The sequence below is a fragment of the Podarcis muralis genome, chromosome 9 (genome assembly GCF_964188315.1).
Source record: "Podarcis muralis chromosome 9, rPodMur119.hap1.1, whole genome shotgun sequence".
In the NCBI taxonomy this organism is placed as follows: Eukaryota; Metazoa; Chordata; class Lepidosauria; order Squamata; family Lacertidae; genus Podarcis; species Podarcis muralis.
In genome coordinates this window covers 35,733,659-35,758,359 of record NC_135663.1, presented here as the reverse complement: position 1 = coordinate 35,758,359, position 24,701 = coordinate 35,733,659, and the positions used below count along the sequence as shown (strand labels likewise).

At 43.0% G+C, this 24,701-nt stretch overlaps 1 protein-coding gene and 1 non-coding gene across 2 annotated transcripts in view; one reads left to right on the top strand and one right to left on the bottom strand.

Moving 5' to 3' along the window:
- Positions 1-24,701, top strand: part of MAML3 (mastermind like transcriptional coactivator 3) — a 287,023-nt gene that overhangs the window by 33,407 nt on the left and 228,915 nt on the right. The gene's annotated exons all lie outside the window — the stretch shown is intronic.
- TRNAQ-CUG (transfer RNA glutamine (anticodon CUG)) lies at positions 658-730 on the bottom strand. The gene has a single exon. It is a non-coding gene; the product is annotated as a tRNA-Gln (tRNA).

Below are 24,701 nucleotides of genomic sequence, written 5' to 3'. Positions count from 1 at the left end.
TTTAAAAAGGTATAAAGCTTCTATTTCTGCTTTTGGTATTCCTGGTGGAACAGCCCATTGGGTATGTTACCTTGGGACGGGAGTCTAGGACCATGAATTCATAGATTCTATGCTTGAACAAGATTTGCACATGACCTTTTTTCCTGTTAACTGTGACACTCTCTAAAAGGTAGGACTAAAATAGAAACAGGGTGGTCTGGAGAGATGTGACTGAGTGACTCTGTAACTTCGCCTGTGGGCAATCCAGAGTTTTGCCTGGGTCTTCATGACTCTCTAAAACAATATACTTGGTTGCAGAGGGAGGGGAGCTGATGGTTTGAATCTACGTTTTCCAACCTTAAGAAAAAGCTGCAGGAAAAGATTGCTGTTTTGTATTGGCCTTCAGTTAACTGATTTTCACACATGAGCTGCTTGCTTTTTTAGGCGTTATTATTTCTGGACACTTTGTGTCATGGTGCCAGGGTTAATTGGGTGGGATCTCTCAATGGAATAGTACACACTTTGCATGCAGGTTCAATCCCTGGTATTTCCAGTTTAAAATGTCCAGGTAACAAGTGATGAGAGACACTCCCTAATGCCCGGGGAGCTGCTGTCAGTCACAGTTGGAAGGGACCACAAGGGTTATCTAGTCCAGCCCCCTGTAGTGTAGGAATCTTTTGCCCAACATGGGACTTGAACCCACAACCCTGAGATTCAGAGTCTCATGCTCTACCCACTGAGCTAGGTGGACCTAGAATAAGACAGCTTCCTTTTTCTTTCTTTAGGACAAGTGGATGTGGCACAAGGAAGGGAACTGTAGTCATCCATGTTTTTCTATCAGATTTTTCTTTTAGAGGGTTTTTTTTGTTGGATTTTGTATCTGCACAGTCAGTTGAGCGTAACACTTTTCTGCGATTGCATTAAGCTGATGCAAGACCAGTTTCCAGTCGTATTTTCGGTAGGGAAGGGTAGCATTTTATTTTGCTCTTCATCAGTGTTTTGCAAATATTCCATTCGTGCTTAATAATACCTGTATCTCGGAATGAATTGTCCTAATCATTAATGAACCAAGCCAAAGAAATGGACCTGATACTATTAAATTGGAAGGTTCTGTATAGCATCTGGTTCATGTTGACTGCAGAAATTGGATAGCCAATTTGTTTGTTTTTTGTAACAGAGAAAAATACATTGAAATGCCACTAGTATAGGTGGGTGCCTCCCTTCCCTTTGGTTTGCTGCTGCTAGACCACATCGTGATGGAATGTCATTGTGAGCTTGCTGATAGATGCAGGAGAAGATTAATGTTCCTTCTGTCAACTAGGTAAAAGAAGAATCTGGTCCCTAAACACTAAATATTGTGAATCATCTGGGCTGTTTACAGAGATGTCTGGAATTCGGCAGTAAATTTTAGCTGTGTTCTACCTTGTGAATGCAGAAGCTTTAAGAGCAGTGTTCCAGGTTATATTTGTGCCTAGTGGGCTAGCTTGAATTTCAGCTTGCACATTTAAAAGTACAAAGGAAACAAAATCTTACATTTAAATTACTTAAATAAAAAGAGAAATAGGCTCATGTAACTAAAAAAAATGGGCTATTTATACTATATTCATGTATGGTGGGAGCCAATTTAAATGTTGAATGACAATACACAAAGAGGAATGAAAGCACTATCCTATCATAAATTGCTCCCCAAGTATGTGGGGTTTCCTATAATCAAGCAGCATACTGTATAAATTTTATGAAATAAATAAGCATGAGCCTGTGTAGAAGTTAGTTTTTTGGACTGGGGCAGAGGAGACACTTGGCCATGAAATTCATTGAGTGACCATGGCAGGTCACTCCCTCTCAGCCCAACATATTTCATGGGGTTGTTGAGACACAACATTGTCTTGTACACTACCCTGAGCTCATTGTAAGGAAGATATGAGCATAATGTAATGTGAATATGCAGTCCATCATTTTATTTTTATTTGAGAACAGTTTTCAACTACTTCAGTCTTTCAGGGCAATCTTATGCATGCCTACTTGGAAGTAAATCCCACTGAGTTCAGTGGTTTTACTACCATGAAAATGTGCCTTAGATGATTTTTTCCATTGGCTTCAGCAGGTTTACAGCTAAACTTAACCTGTATTGCTTCATTCCGCCACAAATTTGACTGCCGTTTTGTCAGTCAACCCCAGAGACTGCCTGAAAGGAATCTGGAGGCACAACAAAGGCAAATTCATTTCTAGAGAGCAAACCTCTGTCCCCCAATCACAAAATTGTTGTCTGAATCAAACCCAAATAACCAGTTGCTGCGCTTCCATTTCCTGTTCTGCTGTTGCCTCTGCCCTGGCTCCTGATGGTACACATTGAAATGCAAATGACAGCAGTAATTGGCTGAGAGATAAACCACAATGAGTGACTGAGCCATGCAGCAGGGAGTTAAGTGGCTAAGTGACAATTATTGCGCTGCATCCTCCAGGATCATGAGCAGCAGCACCGTTTGTTCTGGGATTTAAAGGAACTGTAACACTTTAATTGGAGGGCTTTTTTTTAATTATTTGGTTAACGTGGCTCACATAGTTTCTCCTCTGGTTCAGCTTTAGCATGAAGTAGGGTTGGGAAAGGGGCTTTTGCTTTCCCTTGTTTTATTCCTAAGTCTTATACTTCTTTATCATATTTTTCTTTTATTATTATTAGGTATTTTCATGACTTTAAAACACATTGCAGTGCTTCTGGGTGGGCAGAAGGGAAGTAGATGGAGAAAGTTGGTAATTAACACAGAAACTAAAGGTGACGTCCAATTAAGTCATATTTGGAGTAGGCCCACTGAAAGCAGTGGATTTTCTTGGTTTCAGTGGATGTACTCAGAGTATGAGTAACATGAGACATCTCCCTAAGGCTGTATGTTTTGAATGACTGTTCAGCTGAAGGAACACTGGCAGTAGCAAGTTAAAATGGAATCTTGCAGTGGAGTTTTAAATGAACAGTTTTGGGCGATGCAGATTGCAGGCGTGGCCCCATTTCCCCCACCCCTGGCCATTCCATCTGTGTTGGGGCCTGCAGCAGGATGTGTGTGTTTGCTTTAAAAGTACTTCTGCCCCACTCTTTAACCAAAAAGAGTCCTGGGAGCTTTTTAAAAAACCCAGTAAGAGCATCCATGCCTACCATAGGCATGTGCCCCACTGGAATTTTACTTACAAGGGAACAAGACCCTTGAACTGAACCCCTGCTCTGAGTACTTGTTTCTAAAGTTATTTTAATAAAGCAATACTCTGCTTCTCTGCAATTTCCTGGGGGCCTGAAGATTACACACACTCCCTTCCCAACTTTCCCTGAACTCTTGCCCAAACTGGGGCTTGTCTGCCTCAATGGCAAGCTCTCTTATCATCTCCACAATATGCACAGAGCCCAGTCCATGTTCTTCTAGCCCAGGGGTAGGCAAACTAAGGCTCAGGGGCTGGATCTGGCCCAATGGCCTTCTCAATCCGGCCTGCGGATGGTCCAGGAATCAGCATGTTTTTACATGAGTAGAATGTGTGCTTTTATTTAAAATGCATCTCTGGGTTATTTGTGGGGCATAGGAATTTGTTCTTTTTTTATTAAAAAAAAATAGTCCCCCCCCCCCAAGGTCTGAGGGACAGTGGACCGGCCCACAGCTGAAAAAGGTTGCTGACCCCTGTTCTATCCAGTCTAGCATACCAGAATCTGGAGCCATTCCAAGCCCAGGTTTTGCTTAGGACCCAAGTTCTCACTTCCTGCCTGACAGCCATGAAAGGTTTTGGTAGGTCTTGCTTTGATGCCAAAGTTCTTTTAATAAAACCACACTCTGCTTAGACCTCTTCTCTGCATTTTTCTGGGTTCCTGGAGAACCTTCTATCTGCAGTGGAGTCTGGTCCATTAGGATGAATGGGGTCCTGCCCCACCAAACTCAGTCTGCCCCAGTGAGCCCCCATCTGCCTGCCTTCTAACTTACTATCAGTTCATGGGGTGGCACTGACTGTCGGCTTCCTCCTCTTTAATCTAAGACTGCATTCATACATTTAAAGTAGTATGATGCCACTTCAAATAGTTGTGGTTTCCCCCCAAAGATTTCTGGGAGCTATAGTTTAAGAGTGTTGAGAGTTGGTAGAAGACCCCTGTTCTTCTTACAGAGCTTCAATTCCCAGAGTTCCCTATGAAGAGGGATTGTTAAACCACCCATCGAATTGTAGCTCTGGAAGGGGAATAGAGGTGCCCTACCATCTTCCAGTGCCTTAACTAATGAGAGCTCCCAGAATTCTCTGGGGGAAGCCATTACTGTTTAGGAGAATCATAGCGCTTAGAAAGTATGGTGTGAATGTAACCTGAGCGATGCCCATGTTGAACTCGATATGAAAAAGTATGGCAACAAAAGCAGAATTAGTTGGCTAGGCCTGTCATTGACTTTGGCTCCCCCTACTGTTAGTCTCCCTGCCTTCCTCCCTACCAGTAACAAACTTAGTTGGTCTCTACTGGAAGAATTTTTATTTTATTTTGTTTAGTCACCACCGTATTTAGCACTCTCTGGTACTGCTAAATCACTGCTTAGTGGTGACAGTGATGCCATAAAGATTTGCTCTTATTTGTAAACTGAGTAAAGCACCCAACTCGGTGGATGCTTCAGGAAATGAAACCGGTAATTTTTATGCTGATGCAATGACGGTTTCAGAAGACAACTGCATGTTTGCATGCTCTGGATGTTGGGGAGAAGGGTTTTGAAACTCTAACTTAGAGCTGGTGATTGAGCTGGTGTGTCTCCCCTATCGCCATCCTTTTTTCCTTTTGTGTCATGAATGAAAAGGCTGCCTTATTATGGATATTGTAACCCACTCCAGGAGCCTTTCTAGGCAAAAGAGCAAGGCAAAATGTTTTAAACAAACAAATAAACAATGGCTGTTCTTATTTGGGAGCTCTGTATGCACAGGGAATACTTTATCCTGAGGAAAATTAAAACTTGTGAGGAGGTCTGAATGAGGCTTCCCATATCTTCAATTCAGAATGTGGAATCGGAGGCCATTGTATTAATTATTAAACGCTAGCCTTTGGGGAGGAAAGGTAGACCCAGATTCTGGCTGTGCATTTAACGCCACAGTGGCCGTGAAGTTCAGGAAGAAGAGCCTTTTAGGAGTCGGCAGGATTAGAGGGCTAGAATTGCTGTGTGGAACGGAGCAGTCAGAAAATTGATTGGGTGCAGCATAAAACAAAACATTAGGGCGTGATAATTCATAGCACTTGCACTGAGACAAGAAGAAGTTTATCTAGTTGATCCAGTAACCTGAGAGGGGAAAATGTTTATATATAAAATTTGAGGGAAGAGGCTGCTTGATCTGTGGGATTCATTGCTACAGTGGATTGGGGCAGGGGTGGGGGGAGAGGTTTAGTCAAAGAGCCACAACAATATTTTATTTATGTTGTTCCTTAAAATATTTATGGCCTGCCCTTCATTTATATAGATCCCAGAGCAGGGTGTGCAATACATGATATAAACATAACAATAAAACAATCAGAATAGAATCTGCTAAAAACAAAACACACTGCAGCAGAGCTGGTCAAAGAGTAAAGCTCTTAAAACACCTGCACCAATAGACAAGTCTTGACCAGGTGCCAAAGTGATAGCAATGTCAGCACCTGGCATACTGCTTATGGGAGGGCACTGCCACCAAGAAGGCCTTCTCTTGTATCACCACTTTCCCTAACAATGAGATTTGGAAAAGAGTCAACTCCCTTAGAAGATTTCAAGTCATGGTCAGGCTGGTAAAGGGAGAGGTGTTCCTTCGAGTATTTGACTCCTAAGTTATCTCGGTCTGTAGAAGCAAGTCCCTAACACTGAATTTGGCTCAGGAAATAAATAGGCAACCATTTTACACAATTTAACCAAATCTGGATAATAAAATAGTGCACCTTTTTGTAAATGAGCTCACTAAAGTTACTAGCCTGCAATATAAATGAATGCAGACAAACAAGTCTGCTAGAGTTTGGCAGAAGAGAGGTGGGAATTCAGTCTGTTCTGAAAGTCTGCTGGGCACAGAGGTAGGGCTGAGTACTGCATCCCTCTTCTGCCAATCCCTTCAATTGCCTACATGGAATTTAGTGCAGCCACCTGCATGATGGCTGTGTTTTGCCTCCATTGTTGAAATCCGTATGCTTTGAATACCAGTTTCTGGGAATTGCCAAAGGAGAGAGGTTCTGTTTCACTCACCTCCTGGCCTCTGTCCGGCCACTGAGAACAGGATGTTCTTATGCAGCTTCTTTTCCCGTGTGGCTACCAGGCTAGTGCTTAAATACAAGCCGGGATAGTTGATCTCTCCTGTCTGCATTGTCTATTAAAAGGAAGAAGGGAAAATATTACCCCCAAAATGAAATAACCCTGTAAACATTAAAAATACTCTTCTAAAATGAAGCCACATCTTAAAGGACCAAAGGAAATTGGTGAACCACATTGACATTTGGGTCTTCAGGAAATCCTAATGCTGTACAAAAATATTTTATAGACTTGCTTTCTATCTGTATACCATTTCTCAATCAGATCTGGATTCTCTGAATAGCACAGAATGTTTTAGAAATAGGTTTAGATGACCATGCACATAAACATTTACAGCATAATAGTCAATAATAATTTCACAGCATAGCCTACTGTCTAGGTATGGTTAAGACTCTCTGTGTAACCAGCAATTCCTCCCTGTACAATTGGGGAAGATTGAAGCAGGCAAGATTTTGCTCATGCACAGTAAGACATAATGTATGACTTGCTGTGATGTGTGGACCTGGCCAATGCAACCCAGGAAATCAATATATTCTGTAGCTTTCCATTTTGTTTTGCATCTTCATCCAGCAAATTGTGTTAGACAGTTACACTGTGTCTTTAAAAAACAAAAGAAATTGTGTAAATTAGCTGGGCTTGCACCATTGCCATTGATCTCACTTTTCACATTTAATGGTGCTGTTTGATTTGGAGAAATGTTTGGAGTGGAATGTTCAGACAGAAGCCTGCTTGGGTGTGGGAAATGGAAGTAGCCATATTTTGGCTCCATTACAGAAGAACATTCAGTGATGATACACTTCAGTTATCAAGTCGGGGAGTGGGGAGTTCGTAGATTCTTCCTGCTCCAGCTTCTGTACCTCAGTGTTTGGGTCTCATGAAGTGGTGCCTTGACTTTGAGTTTGCAAAATAATAATAATAATAAACTGGAATGAAATAAGCTGGGCTAGTGTTTGCTGTTTACTTAACCATTTCTAGACAGAACAATTATTGACATACTTGCCTTTCCTCATCTCCTTCTCCTCCCAGTGCCACATCTGCCTACCTTTAAAGGCAGTTGATTTGTTTTTAACGTACACAGAATGGGATAAGTAGGGAAGTGTGGTATTTTGTGCACTGAATTTGAAAGCTGCAGTTTTGCCCTTGGAAAAGGAGCTGCTTGGCTGAATCCCTCAATATTATGAAGTCAGTGTTTAGATTTGTAGGTGTATGTGTGTGTGGCTGTGTGTGTTCAGTTACTTCTTTCACCCTGGAGAATCTGGCCAGAGAGCCAGTGTGGTGTAGTGGTTAAGAGCAGTAGACTCGTAATCTGGGGAACCGGGTTCGTGTCCCTGCTCCTCCACATGCAGCTGCTGGGTGATCTTGGGCTAGTCACACTTCTCTGAAGTCTCTCAGCCCCACTCACCTCACAGAGTGTTTGTTGTGGGGGAGGAAGGGAAAGGAGAATGTTAGCCGCTTTGAGACTCCTTCGGGTAGTGATAAAGCGGGATATCAAATCCAAACTCCTCTTCCCAATAGTTAAAAGTTCATTGTATATAAGCACACAAACATGTTTCCTAGTGTTGGCTAAAAGTATTCTGAAAAGCACTGAAATTAGGAATGGGTATAGGCTGCAGGGATGCGGGTGGTGCTGTGGGTTAAACCACAGAGCCTAGGGCTTGCCGATCAGAAGGCTGGCGGTTCGAATCCCTGTGATGGGGTGAGCTCCCATTGCTTGGTCCCTGCTCCTGCCAACCTAGCAGTTTGAAAGCACATCAAAGTGCAAGTAGATAAATAGGTACTGCTCCGGCGGAAAGGTAAATGGCATTTCCGTGTGCTGCTCTGGTTTCACCAGAAGTGGCTTAGTCATGCTGGCCACATGACCCGGAAGCTGTACACCGGCTCCCTTGGCCAGTAAAGCGAGATGAGCGCCGCAACCCCAGAGTCGTCCGCGACTGGACCTAATGGTCAGGGGTCCCTTTACCTTTACCTTTATAGGCTGCAGACTTAGACATTTCCAAAGGTGTGTATTTCACTAAAATCAATTAGAGTTACTTCAATGTAATGTGTTTTGGATTTGATGGAATAGTTAAGTTGATAGATTAAGATAACACAAAGCTGAAGCAGATTTTTGGAGGGGCTGGGGATAAGCTTTGTCAGATATTTCAGCCTTTGACTCCGGATGAAACAAGGAAAATTAACTGAAAATTCAACATCATATGTATGTTGGGACTGGACAGAACTAAATGTCCCCCCAGGGGGGCATTTGAAGCATTTATATGCCTCTTCACTCATATTGTATTTCAAAGTGGTGTTGCTTTTCTTATGACATTTCATATTTAGATGCGCATTGTGAAAATGGTGCATGAAGTCACCTGAAGGAAGCAGTGGTACTAAGACATTTTCATCACTAATTTTAAATTTACCCCCTGGCATTGCTGGATATTATTTTAGAGTTAAGCCAGTGTTATTGAAAGCAGAACCTACTCTGGAAACTTCCTGTCAAGCATCAATGGAGTCACCGTGTAACCATGTGGCCTCTTACCGCTCTGGAAACTAGTGAGTCCATTGATCAGCTTTTCCCAACCTGGCATCGTACAGATGTTTTGGACTAGAGTTGTGTTGGCTGAGATTGATGGATGTTGTAGTCCAAAACTTCCTGGAGAGCACCAGGTTTGGGAAGGCTGGCGTTTTGCACACCCAGAAACACCCACCTTGAGTCAAGTAGACTTGAGTGATGAGGATGCTTTAGTATATTTCAGAAAGCACCTTACATGCTGAAAAGCATGTTTAGCGACTGCTCATAATAGACAGTTGCCAAGTCACTTATAAAAAGTTAGATACTGATTGACATAAAAGTGATAGGCTTTAAGGCATAGCCTTGCATTTATATTGGCAGAAGGACTAGTTTCTTAGCTGTTAAACCCATTAGTAAGGAATATACACAGGATAGCTGAAGTGATGCAACAATAGCTTTGACACACAGTGTCAAATAGTTGAAGGGAAAGAAGGCAACTGCTTCTTTCTATCTCTCTCCCTCTTTCACTTGGTGTATACTGGTATCCAAATTATATGTTTGGATAAATTGTCCAGTCCAGTTCTTAGCAGCTCAGAGAACTATAATGAAAATAACTCTAGATGTTAAATTACTGTCTTAACTAACAGTATGATGGGGTAACTTGATTCACAGAAGCCATGAGAACAAACTATGTTGTTTTACATAAATATTCCCCTTTGCAAAACTTTGCTTTCGCTTTTGTTTTCTCTGTTTCTGTCAAGTTTATGTTCAGGCCCTACCTCTTCTGGACATAGAGGAGATTATCAGCCTTGCCCTGGCTGTAGACTCAGTTCAGAGGCTCTGTTGCAGGGGTCAGCAAACTTTTTCACCAGGGGGCTGGTCCACTGTCCCTCAGACCTTGGGGGGGCGGCTGGACTATATTGTTTTTTTGGGGGGATGAACGAATTCCTATGCCCCACAAATAACCCAGAGATGCATTTTAAATAAAAGGGCACATTCTACTCATGTAAAACATGCTGATTCCTGGACTGTCCAGGGGCTAGATTTAGAAGGCGATTCTCGGGCCTTAGTTTGCATAAGGTAAAGGTAAAGGGACCCCTGACCATTAGGTCCAGTCGTGACCGACTCTGGGGTTGCGGCGCTCATCTCACTTTATTGGCCGAGGGAGCCGGCGTACAGCTTCCGGGTCATGTGGCCAGCATGACTAAGCCACTTCTGGTGAACCAGAGCAGTGCATGGAAATGCCGTTTACCTTCCCGCCGGAGCGGTACCTATTTATCTACTTGCACTTTGACGTGCTTTCGAACTGCTAGGTTGGCAGGAGCAGGGACCGAGCAACGGGAGCTCACCCCGTTTTGGGGATTCGAACCACCGACCTTCTGATCGGCAAGCCCTAGGCTCCACCCACGTTTGCATACCCATGCTCTATTGGAAGCAAACAGTTGGCTAATACCTTCCCTCTTATATACAGTCCCCCCCCCCCTGTCCAGTTCTACATGCTGTACCATCAGGTAATGGTTAACACTAGCTTTCAAAGCATGCTTTGTAGACCTGCTTTAAATTATGATTTAGAGGTTAGTGCTAACTATAGTTAGCCCAGTTCTGACATCACAGTGAACTTGATTTCATGGAACTAGAAACACAGGATGAGATCCGTTGAGCCTGCAAGATGTTCCAAATGGATTAGAACATGACATTGGAAATGGGTTGCTGTCATTCTACAGATGCTGTAGCCTCAATCTCAGTGCTGCTGTGCTTGAGATGGAGTGTTGGGTTTGTAGACAGATGAGATCATAGGAGGTAGTGTTTTCCATCCTTTCCAAAAATCCATTGGAGATTTATTTTAATGCACCACGTGAGTTAATTCCAGGAGGCTTATAGTCATACAATTGCTTAAGAGCCTACAAGGAATGTAGAAATTCCACCAGCTGCAGTTTCAGCAGTTACTGCAATTAATGTGCGCTTCAGGTTTTAGCTTGATCTGCCTTCCATGTCAGCTTCTTTTGGCCATGCCAAAAGTTTGGCAAGTTATCCTGTTCTGTGTAAACATGAATGTACAATCCTTCAGTGCATCTGCTGAGAAACTAAAAATATTGCTTGCTGTTGTGGTTTCCTCAGTAGCCCTCAGCCTCTAGTTAACTCCTCCACACTGAGCCTTTTTGCCACACAGAGTAAAAGCAATGGGTTTGCTGCTGCTGCTGCTGCTTGAATTTGTAACTGAAACTGCTGCTCCCCACCCTCCACAAGCTGCAACACTGCCCAAAACTTGTTCTATCCAGTTTTCCTCCTTGTCTTCCTAGAGATACATTCCTTTGGCTCCATGCAACCTTAAAGCATGCGGCCGAAGTGGCACGGGGTGGGGGTGGGGGTGGGGGGCCATTCACAAGCTTCAGCTTTCAAATTTTCTATTTCTTAGCATGAAATTTCCCCCCCATTTTTGTCCGCTGTCTGTTGCATTACCTTCTCTCAGCATTTTATTTTCCCCTGCACATCCTTCCCATAAAGATCCCGATTTCACAAAATTTTCCCAAGTTAACATAATTGCTGTGCTAAACATTGAACTGCCCTGGGCAGACCCATTTAACTCCCTCCTTCAGTCTTGTACTAGCTGGATCTACGGCGTTAAAGCTAACTACATGTGTACTTTAATTTAGGTTGTGCATGATGTGTATTATAATTATAATTATTAAGTATTTATTTATTTTGATGGTAGGGGGCTTGCTCCTTTATCTACCTGCTGCAGTATCTTCAAAACAGTCACCGTGCATAAATGCTACTGACCACAGGCTTCTTGGACTGGAATCACACGTGTGTGCCTGTGTGTGCCTCTTTTGTGCAAATCTGGTATATCAGAAAACTTGTATATTAAAAACAAAATCAATGTTAAAGGTGCACACACACACACAGAGGTTAAACAGCTGCTTGCACATGAGGTGTGATCTGTGGCTTTCTCCTGCTGAAGGAAGTTGACAGCAAGCATAATGCAAAGGGGGTTAGCCACTGGCAGTCCTAAAAAGCCCCACTGCAGCAGAATATATTATTCATTTGGAAGAGGGAGAATACTAGGGAAACAGGATTTTTATTACATAATTATGCCTCCCCCATAAAGCTTTGAATAAATGCTATAGCTGCAGATCATTAAACTGCCACCTTACATGCTGCTATGATCACAGAGTTCCGCACATGTTAAAGGCTGTACAATGTGGACATGCTGTCCGTTCCCTTGCAACATTCATGAATTTTAAACTCCCCACTCCTAAGTACAATGGAAATGGCCTGATCAGAATGTGCATGCACTCTGTGTCCTGGAACCTAAGATGCTCGTTCGAGGGTGGAAATGCAGACATCCACAACTTTTTGTTTTTGTTTCCTGAAAGATTTAATTAAAAGATTGAAAGGAAGGGAAATGAAAATGCAATTTCTGCCTAAATAAATAAAATACAGAGTCATGTGTACTCTGTCACTATCAGGTGGATAGAGTCAAGAAATCCTGAAAAGGTTGCGTATGAAAATAAAGACTTTTTATAGTGACCCTAGTGTCTGCTACTGGAGTTACTTTGATATGAGCCCCCAGGAAGATGAAATTATTGTTAGGAATGTATGAGAGGGGGCCCAGATGCCTCAAAATTCTTGATTTAGCAAATGGTATGATGTAATTAATATCTGGAGTATTAAGGGAGTATTGGAGTATTAAGGGAACATGTGCAGTGTAAGAATACAGGCTGAGCCTGTTCTCCTGTTCAAGAGATCAGCTGACAGGTGCCATGAAAGAACAAAGACGGCTGATGGCAGTCATTACCCTGAGAAAAGGTGGCACATTCAATGTCAGACAAGGAGCAGGGTGGAGTTCCTCCCCTAGCTGTGTGTTAGTTAGCAAAAGACAATAGCAGAGTTGGGAGGGGAAAGTTGCCAGGGTTACAGAGGGGCATGATGTCACCACAGGAAAAAAGATGCCCTTTTACACCAGGCTTGAGTTGCTTTTGGAGCAAGGGTTTTTGAGGAGAAGGGAGGGGCAGGACATCATGTGGGGCTGGTTGGGAGAGGCAGCACTGAGAGACTGGACTCAAGCGGGCTGAAACTACGAAGAGAGCAACAGAAGACACTATTGGGATATAATGCTCTACCAGTTGCATAGCATCGGTTGCTGGTGCCTGGGGCAGCCATGTGCTAGGTGGGGGGTGGGGTGACAGCCTAGCCACTGACGCTAGAATGACCCCACCAGAGCCATGTGGGCCTAAGCTGAGCCCCCTGCCTTGCCTACACAGGGGAGACCCCACCAGCTGGCATGGCCCTCAGTGGGCAGAGGGAAGCACCGGGCCATGCTGTGCTGGGGTGTCTGGTTCACGCTCAGGGCCACAGCCCCCCATACTATGCCCCTGTGGTCTACACTCCCTCCACCTAAACTCAGGTGTAAATATGTGTAAACAAACCATATTAAAGACACTGCAGTCTCTGCCATGCCTCATTCCAAAGGAGCACAAACCCTGGTGGAGAGCAAAGACCCTGGAGTCTTGTTCCCACGCGGCAGACGTTGGGGTGACCTGTAATACTGTTATTCCTTACCAATTACATGGCAAAGATAGGACAACAAAAAACAATGAAGGAGAAACAAGTGTTTTAACTGCAGGGAATGAAATAGGTAATTCATAGATACGTTGTACATCTAGAGTCTTACTGGCATATATTTGAGTTGAACTACAGTTTTAAACACTTCTGTGGAGCTTCTGTGTTGCAGCTTTGCGTTCCTAGAGCTGTGCAGCTTCTCCACTGAAATAAGTGAGGAAGCTGGAAAGTGTCTTGCGCATTGCAAATTATCTGGGACAGCAGAAATTCAAGTGCTGTGCTGTGTTTAGACATTAACAATGTGCCTTATTTCCAAACGTTAAAAGAGCAACAGGTTATGGTGCCATCTTGTTTTGCTGATGTCGCCACCATCTATGTTTAGTCCTGAAGAGCAAACTGTATTTATAGGGTGGAAGGCATTGTGGGGAAGATACATTGCCCTACAGATTGTTGTTGTTGTTGCTTCCTTGAAACCACAAGTGGACAGATGGACACACATCTGTGATCTGGGAAAGCTGAATCCAAATTGCACCTCTGACACTGACTTGCTGGCAGGCACACAGAGTTGGGCACAACACCGGGGGGCTGTCCTGTGTGCATAGCATCACACATGTGGCGCCCCACCCCTTATTGGGCCACACCTGCCAGGATGTGTGGGCAGCTTTCGAGACACACTGGCGATTGTGGCATGGGGTGTGGAGGGTGAAAATTGCTTTCCCAGTCCTTCTGCCTGGTGTGCTGGTGTTTGCCTGGGGGCAGCAGGGGATGGGAGTTCCCTCAATATTGGGTGGGGTCTCAACACCCTGCCTTGAAATATTGAGAGGGTTGAAGCCCATTCTTCCCTCTATAACTGGTTCCCTTGCTTACTGAGCATCATTCTTCTCCCACTGTGGTTGTGGGATGAATGAAACAAGGATGCTAAAGCCCGTAGCACATTAAAAATGCTATATGAGTGATGATTTTTTTAAAAAGCCCTCTTAATCAGAAGAATTAGGAAGTGATTGTCAAGTTGATATACATAAGGATGCTCAAGTGGTCCAGTCAGAGGGCCTGATGAAAGTACTTCATCAGGTGTTTGGTTTTGCCCATCATCCTCTTGTTTGACTTCAGGTTGTTCTACCCTAGGTGCTTGTAGCAGGAGAAACCCTGAGTGAGGACAAGAATGCTGTGTGATTACAGGTTCCTCTGTGGTGCTTTAAACCCCATAACAAACTTGTTCAGTGAGGTCAGAGAATCAACATACTTCAGTTTCAACTAGCATTGCTTTAAAATGAGTCGTTTATAGCAGTGCTTTCTGATGGTCGCGGTGAATTGTGGTAGAGAAGTCGTTGAATTTTGTGCTTCGCTCCTGAGCCGAACGGAACGAGTCGCCGTGTCTCTCACAATTTTGCTTGTTCAACTACCAAACGACCAGAAGGCAGGACTTAGGCTGATTATGAGTCTGTGAATGAATGCATGGAAGGTGCCTGTAAAATATATGAGGAGCACCTGAAGAGAATGAATCCTAACAAGCCTTCAATTATTACATATATTAGCCAGTAATTTGATTTCATTGATGACTTGGCTCACCTCAGCTGCCTTGTTTATTGTGCTGATGCTCAGACATACCAGACATACAATAAAGACTGGAAAAAGGAAAATATCTTATGTCCCTCTCCATAGGCAAGCTCAGCAAGCAAGCAAATAAGACACCATGCTTTAAGGGGGTTTTGAGGGAAGGTGGGTACAGCGTTCAGTAGTGAAAGTTGTTGTATTGTAGTCTTCCTGTTCATTCTTGTTAGTCTGTATTTGAGACAAAATCTGTTAGAATTCCAAGGGGCTTTCTCAGTTTAAAACTCAAAAAGTAAGGATATGCCTTCTGCTGGTATTTTAGTTTAATTGTCTTTGCTTAGACCAGCCTTTCTCAACATGTGGGTCCCCAGATGTTGTTGGACTACAACTCCCATCACCCCTAGGTAGCAAGGCCAGAGCTCAGGGATGATGGGAGTTGTAGTCCAACAACATCTGGGGACCTTAGACAGTTCTACTTTTGTTCCTCATTCACGGTATTCACTTCTGCTTTACCACAGTCGCTGTATGTACCCCTCTCTGGGTTTTTCCCCAGTGTTATTTCTTGGAGGCAATGAAGAATAAAATAAATACTCTTTAGATTAAAAAAAAGTGAAAATGAGTAGTTTATTTGTAGATACGAAGTTTTATTACACACACACACACACACACACACACACCCTCAGGAGGATTGCATTAGGTTGATGCTTGAATACTTTCCCAAAAGTCCAGATTGCTACAGTGAACAGTAGCTTGGATAAGTGATCTCTTGAAAACAGTGAGTGCAGTAGGTGTGGACACAGGAAGGTCAGCGTTAAGTGCCCTGATGACAGTCCACTTTTAAACATCAGGGTTTTCTTTTTAAATGTGAAGCTTAAGTGCTTTGCTTTCTGTTCTACAGTTAAATAACGTTTTCAAAATATGCATATATTGCTTCCTGCACTGCATACAAGGAAAGACTTGAGACAAATAAAAAATCATATTCAGAAGTCCTCATTTGGCGACAAAAATGTAGTGATATATGTGTGTGCTGTTAAACATCATAATAAAATTATGGATGCATAATATCCACAGCTTTGAACAATAGAGAACGTTTGTCAAAGATTGCATTCAAATAAATGCCAGGTTCTGTTTCTGGCACCTGCAATTAAAGGATTCTGGATCATGGGCATAGAAGGGCCCCTTTCCTGGAACCCTGGAGAGATGCTGATATACCAAAGTAGTCCTTCTCCAACTTGGTGCCCTTTTGGATGACCACTCCTGTCAGCAAAGTTGTAGTCTAAGGGCAGCCTATGTGGTGCCTTCCAAAAGTTGTTGAACTACAACTGGCCTATGATCAGGTAATGGGAATTACAGTCTAGCAATAACTGGAGGGCAGCAGACTGGGAATCCCTGGTGTACATAGTACTTGGGCTTAGCTGGACCAGTAGTTTGACATAAGGCTGCATATCAGTATATCCTAATCATCAGATGATGGGCAAGGTTCCATCAACACAACACTTTTGAAGGTGGAAGTATGACTCTGTTGTGCTTATTAACAATTTACTCCATTTTGCACTGGTTCCCTGCCTGTCCCTGTTCACCCACATTCTGACTTTTGGTGTCACTTACACAGCTGGAACTGCATTATTGAAAAGGGGTTGGTTTTTATCAGATGTTTTATTAAATACAAGTTGACTCCCCCTCCCAATTGCTTTATAAGGGAGCCAAGCAAAATAGCAACTGAATTTTACTTCAAGGCTGGCAATAGGGCAGCGTCCTCCATCACACTGAATGACAGCAGGCTCATTTAAATGGCTTAGGGCAGGCCATGTGGCACACACGGTTCTGTCCTCTGAACACCTCACCCCTACTCCCTACTGCCAGCATTTCCTGTCTGAGGCAGCTGCCTCACGCTGCCTAATGGCAGGGCTGGCACTGGCTTGCTGGGCTGGCACTGGCTCCCTATCCTTCTGGTTTTGTGCAAGACAGCTGCTACCTAAACTGTACATCACTCCACATACTACCACCACATCTAAATAATCACGACTGTGAGCAACAAGGACCTTAATTGTATCAAAGCTTCTCATTTGCTTCTCCACAACTGTTGATTCTCTCTCATGCTTGTAGAGATGTCCTGCTACGTTTTGCTGGTAGTCACTGCCTTGCTTAATAGCATGCTGTTTACATGACCATAGAAGAATGAAACCCTCTCCTCCAATTTGAGGTTACTACTGTGGTGCTTTGCTTCACTAGCTCATCATTATGGGGCCTTGGGGGCTCTCTTGCATTCACGAATGTGCCTCTTACGGGAAATCCTCTTTCATTCCTAAGTTAAGATATCATTGGATCCTTTTCTTATTTTTTTCATTAATTGAATTAGAAACTCCTCCCTCTTCTGGTACTTGTCTATGACACTCCAAGCCATCTGTCTCAGGATAAGATTTTGGAGCAGCTCCTAAGCTTCAGTATACATCTCCCTGGAAATCTTTAGGTAGTATTTCCGTCGTCTTGTCCTGTGTCTTGCTTCCCATTATTCTATATATCCCTCCCTCTTGAGAAGATGCTGAAAATGAACCAAGAAAGATCCAGACATTAGGAAATATGGAAAATGGCTTACATTGCCTTAGCTCAAGTTCTTAGCTGGTTCTGACATGTTTATTGTTACATGAACAGGGCTTAGAGTGGGATCTGCCAACTTGGTTAGGTTACTCTAAATCCCAGGGAAGAGTCTGCCATGTGTTGAAAAGTTAGCATATAAAAATGCGAACTAAAGATGTTGTACCACTTTAAATGTCTAATTTTCCCTTGGACTAGCCTAGATATTTTAGGTAGCAAGTGCTGACATCAGCACTGTCCCTAAGAGCTAGGTCTTCATTTTGGCCCTGCATTGGTAACAGAGTGCAGACTTGAGTGCAGACTTCCTGGGGAAAAGAATGCACTTAATTCTATTATTGCAGTGCTGGGTGGTAGCTGCCTCATTTCATCTCTTCCCTACCTATTTAAAGGAAGCTGTCGTTGGTGCCGCTTCATTGGAGAAATGGTCCTATGGTGGCATTGTACAATGGCACTGTACAATGGCACTGTATTAGAGGCTTTGTCGGGTGAAGATGGGATTAAGTGGGAGCAAGCTGTAGAAGTGAGTTTAAGGGTCTCAAGAAGGCAAGTGGGTGGGTGAACGCGTGCGCGCACAGACACACAGGCATGTACGTATGCAGAGCTGTCTCCTTTGCCTCCCATAGCATGCTTCTCTAGTATGTTTCAGAGCAGAGGCTTGTATTGCAATAGCTGAAGCTCTGATTAGCATTAAGTTAGCTTGCTCTTGGTGAAAAATACTTTGCCGGCCAAGCAGGGCATGCCAAAGCAGGGTAATCTTTCTGCACAATCATGACTTCTGTGCTAACTAAAACATCTAATTTGGCTTGTGCTTGAAATAGCGCCTGGAGGGTACACTCCATGAAGTATCATAGTTGTGCAACACCCATACCTTCCAAGTTGGGCTGTGCAGAGTACTGACATGGGCCCTACTGAAAGGAAAAGAGGTTGCGCTGACTTTAGCAGTGCTTGGTGGGGTGTGTGCCTTTGATCAGGTTAACTCACTGAACTGTGGGACTTTCTCTGTTGTCTTGGAAGCTCTGACAATGTCAAAATAGCTTTGGATTTAAAAACCAGACACCTTGTCACCAATTGGCCTAACTGGCAGGTCATGCAGATTTTTTATTTTATTTTTTTTTGTTCTAGCAGAAATATGGATGGCTTTGCTGCACATAATCACTTAGAAAAGACATTTTGAATGCAAGGGATTGGCATATGAGAGCTGCTTTGCTGTAGTTGTTTTTAAATACTATAGCCGAGGTTTTTTAGGGGGGGGGGAAACAGTGTGATTTTTACAGTTAAATTTTTTAATGGAAAAATGCAGGTGCAATTGTGGGCTTTCTAGCTATTTGAGGAATTGAGATCTATTCTGTTTTTGTTTTTTCTTGTTTCTTTCCATTTCCTTCTTTTAAAGGAAACAGATGCATTCTTGTAACCGAGATCTGAGAGTGACATTTCTCCAATGAGAGGACACCGGGGGGGGGGGGGGGGGAGAGAATTCAAGAACTACATGCCAAAAGCTTTTTACTCTGGATGACAGGCCAACATACAATTGTCTTTAATGACTTGATTACTGTTGTGCCACATAAACCTGTAGCATTGTTATTTAGCACTTTGTACATGCTGCTGTATAGATTTACAGTCTTTGTCCTCCAAATAACAACCCTCTGTTGTTCCCATTATGTCAGGTGTGAAGGGTGACTTGCATAAGCAACTCCACCAACTAACTTGTTCGTGTGCTTTTTATTTATTTATTTATTTATTTACGGCTATTAGCCGTGTGCTTAGTTGAGGTGACATTCCAACCCTCTCAGGTTGGCAGAGTTAGCCTCTTGGTAATTCCACTATCCTTGGCTGTGCAGGATATGGTGGCCCAGAAAAGGGCTTTCTCTGTGGTGGCCCCTAGGGTGTGGAACTTCCTTCCAACACAGGTGTATCTAGTATCTTGGTTGTATAGCTTCCACTGTGCACTGAAGATGCAAGTCTTTACCGTGACTTAACAGCTAAGGTGTTTTGTGGGACCCAACTTCTTTTGTTTCACTCTGTACTGTTCTGTTTCGTTTGGAACAATTTTACTTGTTTTTATAATTGCACACGCAGCTCCGCTTTTTGAACACGATGCATTCCCTGGAATTTGTTCATTAGGCAAGTGGTCGCAGAAGCAGCTGACAATTTCCATTATTTCCTATGAGAATGTGATTTGTCCAATCTCCTCCCACTTCCTCCATAGTTTCTTCCTGAAATGGCTGCAGCCAACCAGCAAAAAAAACAACCAACCTGACTTGTCTGATTTCTCTCCCTGCATGGTTTCTGCCCCCAAATGGCCACCACCAACCAGCAAAGCATAAAGAAGTAAGGAAGTGGGCAAATGCAAGTTATTCAGAATCTGCAGTGTGTATATCGAGGTTTGGGTACTATGTTAAGATAAGTGAATTTTCGCACAAGCAGCATTTTGAAAATGGGACCTTCATGTATCTTATTATATTGGTATAACCTGCCCTGGAACCTTGTAGTGAAGGACATGTAATAAATCTTACATAGATAGACAGACAGTGTTGTGGAAGAGGCCCACGAGTCTCTCGCTCTCAATTGTGCAGGTATCCAGCCAGTGTAAGCCAAGTCCTGTGCTTATGACTGCAGAAGGGCCTTGCTTGTGTGCTTTTTGCCCTCAGACAAAACAGTACAGGGGATGTTGGAGGGGGAGAGACATATGCCTCTTGTCCATAATGCCTTTGCAGTGCCATACTGCGATGGTTTTTAACTGGAAGCTACCTTGGAAAGTCTTTGAAAAAGCCTTGATACACAGTGTTTCTCTGCAACATCTGCACCGTTTTGACAACTGTGCTATTGTGCAGACTCAAGATAGCACTCCTGTTGCGCGGGGGAACCACGCTTCCCTATCACTTTCACAGCAGTATTTTGCTGCAGGAGTCACATGGCTCCCTTCCAGCTTCTCAAGGTCTACCTCGCATTCCCAGCCTAGCCCAAGATCCTCATATCTGTGTTTTCTCCCTTTCCTTGGCTCAAACCAGGGAGAGAAAACAGAGATGGTGTTTCTGTTTGCATTTTGCAAACATTTCTGATCTTTTTTCCAAGGTTCCCCTGGTTATTTTTTAGGTCCTCTAGTGTCACCAGTCATTCCAGTGATTGAATTTTCCAGAGCTAAATATTGTGCTCTAAATTATGCAAGGGGAACCAGGTTGTGTCACTTGATGCTGTTTAACAAGAGGGGGTGTTGCTTTCCTTTGCTTTATTAAAATTTCAGCGTTCAGTTGGATCTCTCCTGCACAGGCTCCCTTGCAATAAGAAAACATAAGAGAACTGGACCTCTTATGCTAGCACAAATGCTCCAAGGTTTGCTTGCACCAAACCCCTTTGTTAAACCCTTTGCCTTAGTTTTGTAGCTTTTCAATCTGTTGTAACACAAAATAGAGTGGTACCTCCAGTTGCGGACAGGATCCGTTCTGGAGGTCTGGCCGACGTTTTCGCAACCGGAGAGACCGCTTCTGTGCATGCGCGTGCAGCAAAATCTTGGAAATATACTTCCGGGTTTGCCGCTTATGTATCCCGAAGTTTACATACTCAGAGGGATACGTAAGCGGAGGTACGACTGTATGTAAAAGGGTGAAGAATTCTGATGGTAGCCTTTGATTAGTCACCGATGGTATGTGAGGCGTTCTAATAGAGTAATGCTCCAGATGTTATTAACCCAAACAAAACTCCTGAAGTATGGTTGAGACTGCAGCATGGCTAGGTAAGACAGAGCTGTGCTAGTAATTCAGACAAAAGGCATCTCGGATGCCAGGGGGCTTAAAGTTCACAATCATCACATTCAGAGGAGTTAACAGTTCCTGTGTGTGTTGATCATCTCCGGCTTGGCAAAGACTATTTACAGTTCTCTGATTGCATCCCCAGTTTGGTGGCTATATAAACAGATAAATCTTCTTTATAAATGTATGCATATGAAGGCATGTTTGTATATAATTGTCAACTGGCAAGGTACTTATAAATGCTTAACTATAAATCTGTCTGTGGATGTACATATTCAAGACCTGAGTGCTGTTCCCAGTTTTATGTTGGTGTAAGTTTGCTATAGAAGTGGTTACAGTTTTTGACTCCCGTCTGCAGTGCAGAATGCAAAAAAATAAAATAAAAATAGTTATGCATAACTTTGCATCTGCTACAAGTATATATCATGGCATCCATTTATTTGTTAGCATTTTCAAAAATGGTTGTTTTGAGTAAGAGTTAAATTGGACTGGAAAAGTTTAGCCAAAGTTTAGCCTTCAGTGAATCAAACCATTCTCTCTTGCTGCTCCGTGTGGATAGAATGTGACTGCAGAACACATTTTATGGTGATAGATCCTCCCTCCCTCCCTCCCTCCCTTCCTCCCTTCCTTCCTTATCCTTTTGGGATAGCTTGGTCAGTAGAGCATGAGTCTCTTAATCTCTGGATTGTGGGTTCAAGCCCCACATTGGGCAAAAGATTCCTTCATTGCAGGGGGTTGGACTAGATGACCCTCGGGGTCCCTTCCAACTCTGTGATTCTAAACACACATTTTAAACCTTTAGTCCTCTTGACCCTCAGCTGAAGTGAGGGTTCTGTCATGTGCAGAACTTCATTTAATCACATCTGTCATTTGCTCCCCTTCCTTGCATCTACCTCTTTTCTTCCTGATTTATCCCTATACAATCAAAACAAACACATCAAAAATAGTACAAAATTCAGAACTTAAAAACTGCAAGCTAAAACATAAATACAGTAAATAAAAATGATAATTCAACAACACTTGATACCACTTTTTTTTTTAAAAAAAAAACAGAACTAAAGAACACATTATTGAGTCAGACCATCACCCAAATATGCTTTGTTAAGCAGAAAAGGAATGGCAAGTGAAATAATTGTTTTGATAAAGAATTTGATTGGTGAATAACATTGGGATTCCCGTTTCTGTGCTGGATTTAAGATCCTTTAAAAAGTAATTTATCTCTAGCAAGCTGCCCTGGGCTCTTTAGATGAAAGGCAATATATAAATCAAATAAATAACAAATATAAATATATATTTTTATTTTAAAAACAGCATTTGTAGCCTGCACATTTTAATACACAAGAGGGACCTAAGGCTGTTGAGTTCTTTAATCTCCATGTGATGGATCAAGGATAAACAAATGGTTAGAGAATGACAGTGATGGGAAATTGGCCAGATACTAAGTTCCAGAAGTGTGAGGCAAAATAAGTAAAATAAAATAAAATATCACCTTCTAAATAAACGCTTACTACTGTAAATGGAAGACCTTGAGCCTTGTGCTGAATAGCATCTTACTTAGAACACAATGCATTTCCATCAGCAATCTTTGCTTTTAATTGTGCAAGTGACTCCTATGTGGGCTGCCCTCATTCTTCAGTTCAAAGGTGAGTTATTGAAAGCTTACCTTTGTGAACAAGAGGTGGGGGGGGGTAAATCATATTCTAGAAAGGGAATCAGTTTTTTAATTAAACTGTACAATCAAACTATATCAAGTATCAATAATATTCAGTAACAAACCCTATATACTCTATAGAAGTATTACAGTCAGAGCAGGTCGAGAGAGGTATTGCCCAGAAACAAGCACAGTGCAGAATGAATGCTTACATAATTCAAAAGATAAACATGATACTGAAAACTATTTTGAAGTGATAGCCTGACACGGTTGAACTAGATTCCTACAGGACGTTGGGGGTGCCAATGCTCATGTTACTTCTTTCATTGGTGCCGGGGTAAATTTTGAAGTGTGGGAGTTTCTCATGATGGTGAGCAGGACACATCAGAAGAGACTCCTTCCTTCCTTCCTTCCTTCCTTCCTTCCTTCCTTCCTTCCTTCCTTCCTTCCTTCCTTTCTTCCTTCCTTCCTTCCTTCCTTCCTTCCTTTCCTGCCAATGGCATTCATTGTGTACTTTCACTCATTGGACTTTTATCAAGATATGAGTACCAGCATTTTATTTTATTACTTCTAAAAAACCCCACTTAAAACAGCCACCCACCCCCCAGCCTGTGCAGAGTGGAGAGGTCAGACAGGTACTCTTGCCCCAGGCCTTGAAGGATTAAGCTGGTTGTGGGGCCCCACCAGGGACCAGCTGCCTTTTGGTTCGAATTTATACGTAATCAGACTCCCATCTCCAGCCCCAAACAAGCTCTGCAGGGGCCTGATGCCCCCACAGTCATCATCCCCATAAATACATTCTTCCCCTCCAACCCCCCCCCACAAAGCTGGTGGCCTAAATGTGTTTATTTGGGACTTACCTTTCACATAGGTAAAGGTAAAGGGACCCTGACCATTAGGTCCAGTCATGACCGACTCTGGGGTTGCGGCGCTCATCTTGCTTTATTGGCCGAGGGAGCCGGCGTACAGCTTCCGGGTCATGTGGCCAGCATGACTAAGCCGCTTCTGGCGAACCAGAGCAGCACACGGAAACGCCGTATACCTTCCCGCTGGAGCAGTACCTATTTATCTACTTGCACTTTGACGTGCTTTCTGTCGTTTAACCCACAGCGCCACCCACGTCCCTACCTTTCACATAAAGATAGTCAAATCTGAACTGCAAAGGTAGTAGTTACAATGATGTCATATTCTTTTCTTTCTCTGGTGTGTGTAATTGTGTGTATGCATCTGTCTGTGCATGAGGGGTGTGTGTGTGGAGCTGTGTACACACTGCACCTATCTGAAGCACATTCTTACCTTCAAGGAATTCTGGGCATTGTAGTTTCCCCCCTCAGAGTTACAATTCCTAGCAACCCTTAGAAAACTACAGTGCCCAGAATTCTTGGGTGGGGGGATGTGATTCAAATGTGCTTTAAAGTTATGCTTGTACGCAGCCTCTGTGGGGTGGGTGGGTGGGAGGGTGCATGGGCTTATTTTCTATTTAACAGACTTTCTGTGAAAACAGTAACTCCATATTAAATGAGAGAGTAATGGGGGATGACATTGTGAAAAGGACAGCAGGTGGACTCTCTGCAAAACTTCCATGCATGAACAGTACCAAGTCCGCAGTAAACTGTTTGTGGAAGTGTCATACTTCTCAGATGCAGTTTTTCCCAAGCTGAGTTACTGAAAACTCTGCTGGTAGGGTCTGGAAAAGCAAATATGGGATTTGTTTATTTGTTTGTTTTCCTCACTTTCTTAACAATTTCAATACTCTAGAGATTATTTTATTTCTATGTCTTTTTTGTACTTGCTGTTAAATGTTATAATTGTGTCTGCAAAAATGGTTCCAGACGGAAAGAGCTCTACTCTCATTTTCC